Source organism: Galeopterus variegatus, unplaced genomic scaffold (genome assembly GCF_000696425.1).
Source record: "Galeopterus variegatus unplaced genomic scaffold, G_variegatus-3.0.2 Scaffold843, whole genome shotgun sequence".
Lineage (NCBI taxonomy): Eukaryota > Metazoa > Chordata > Mammalia > Dermoptera > Cynocephalidae > Galeopterus > Galeopterus variegatus.
Window position 1 is genome coordinate 184,804 of NW_007726954.1, and position 1,950 is coordinate 186,753.

Sequence of the window (1,950 nt, forward strand, 5' to 3'; positions counted from 1 at the left end):
TAAAATCATTCACATATCCACGCACTAACAATAACCTTTCCCAAAAGGAAATTATGAAAATCCCATTTACAATAGAATCAAAAGGAATAAAATACTTAGAAATAAACTTAACAGGCAAGTGAAATAATTGTACTCTGAAAACTGTAAAAAATTAATGGAATCATTAAAGCAGATAAAAATCTGTGAGAAATCATTCAGATTTATTGATTGGAAAAGTTAATATTGTTAAAATATCCATTCTGCCCAGAGTCATCTACAGATTCAATGTAATCACTATAAAAATCCTAATGGTATTTTTTACAGAAATAGAAAAAATGCTAAAATTTATAAAAAACCATGAAAGGCACTGGATAAACAAGAAGAGCAGAGCTGGAGATACCACATTTTTTTCTTATTTCAAAACTAATTCCAGAGCTACAGTAATCAAAACAGTCTGGTGCTGGCACCTGGTAGCTTTGTATAAAACAATGGAACAGAATAGGGAGCCCAGAAATCTATCTGATCTTTGAGAAAAATGCCAAGAAAACATAACGTGCAAATATTACTTTGATGCATGACATTGAGGAGACTAGAAATCTACACGCAAAAAAATAAAAGTGGACTCTTATCTCACACCACAGACAATTATATTTTTGGTTCATTTTGCTGCTACTGACTGTATGTCCCTCCTTGCCCTAGTGTGAAAGTGCATCTGCCCTAAACATAGAGGAGATCTGCGTGATGTGGGCCCTCCAGCCAGGCACAAGGGGAGAAGCTGGTGGAGTTCCTGGGATCAGCCTTCCAGGTTAGAACCATCCCTTACTGTACGACCTGCCTGTGCTCCTACCAGGACTTCACCACTGCTGCACAGTTCCTGGACCAACTCTTCAGTAGGTGAGCATCTGACTCCTCCAAGGCATGGTGGTGACTCTGCCACCTACTAGCTGTGTAATGTCACTGCAGTTCTCCAAGCCTCTGTTTGTTCCTCTGAAAAGTGGAAAAAGATGATCGTCAGGGTTTTTGTGGGGACTAAATGGGATAAGACATAACAAGTGAGTACCTAATGCCTGGAGTTGTGTATAGCGCACGCTGCACGTGCTGTAGTTCATGTTTATTACAATTCTCTCCCCCTCACTAAAGTAGCTTTCTGCCTCATGCCTCAATGGCCTGAGGCCTTTCTGTGTTTGGGAAAGCACATAGAATGCAATTCCAGTTTCGCATTTGTAAAGGAGGTTTGAAATTTTTTTTAGCTTGTCTTTTTCTTAGATATAGAAGAAAAATGGGTCCCTAGGCACTGGAAGAGAGGCCTAGGACCACCGAGATGTCTAGGAAGGTGCTGGTTGTGGTTTACTCATTCGACACGTCTGTAATGAACTTATTTTGCACAGTCACTTTTCTAAACATTTGGCATAATTTAGTGATCAAAGGAGACAGTCATTGGGTGTCAGTTTTAGTCAGGGAGTCAGATACTCCCAGTAGACATCATGAGTGGGTCATGTCCACAGCATGTCAGATGGGAAGCCCTCATGATCTCAGTGTGTATGTGCATTCTCCCATATTCTGACTAGGATAACAGACCCCAGGTCCAACTGAAAAAATACTGGAGTTTTGTTTCAGAAAGAAAGCTTTCTGTACTCCAAATTGGGGGGTGGGTGGGTAATATGTGGACTACGTCTGGGTAGAGACTGAAAGAACCATAAATCCCATACAACTTATAATTCCCATGAGGGTGCTGAGGTTTGGGTTTTTCCTTCAAGAGAAAAGGATTCTCTTAGTATTTTGAGTGTATCATCCCGTTTTCTTCTGGCCTGTAGAGTTTCTGTTGAGAAGTCTGCTGTTAGTCTGATAGGGGCTCCCTTATAGGTTACCTGACACTATTCTCTTGCTTCTTTTAAGATTCTCTGTCTTGGGGCTGGCCCGGTGGCGCACTGGATAAGTGCGCCGCTTGGGAAGCGCGGCGGCGCTCCCGCC

At 41.6% G+C, this 1,950-nt stretch overlaps 1 long non-coding RNA gene across 1 annotated transcript in view; it reads left to right on the forward strand.

Annotated features, from left to right (window-relative positions):
* Nucleotides 1-683: 683 nt before the first annotated feature.
* Nucleotides 684-1,950, forward strand: part of LOC103590591 — a 17,133-nt gene continuing 15,866 nt past the window's right edge. The window contains exon 1 of the long non-coding RNA XR_550482.1: nt 684-873. This is a non-coding gene — a long non-coding RNA (uncharacterized LOC103590591). The remainder of the gene's footprint in view (nt 874-1,950) is intronic.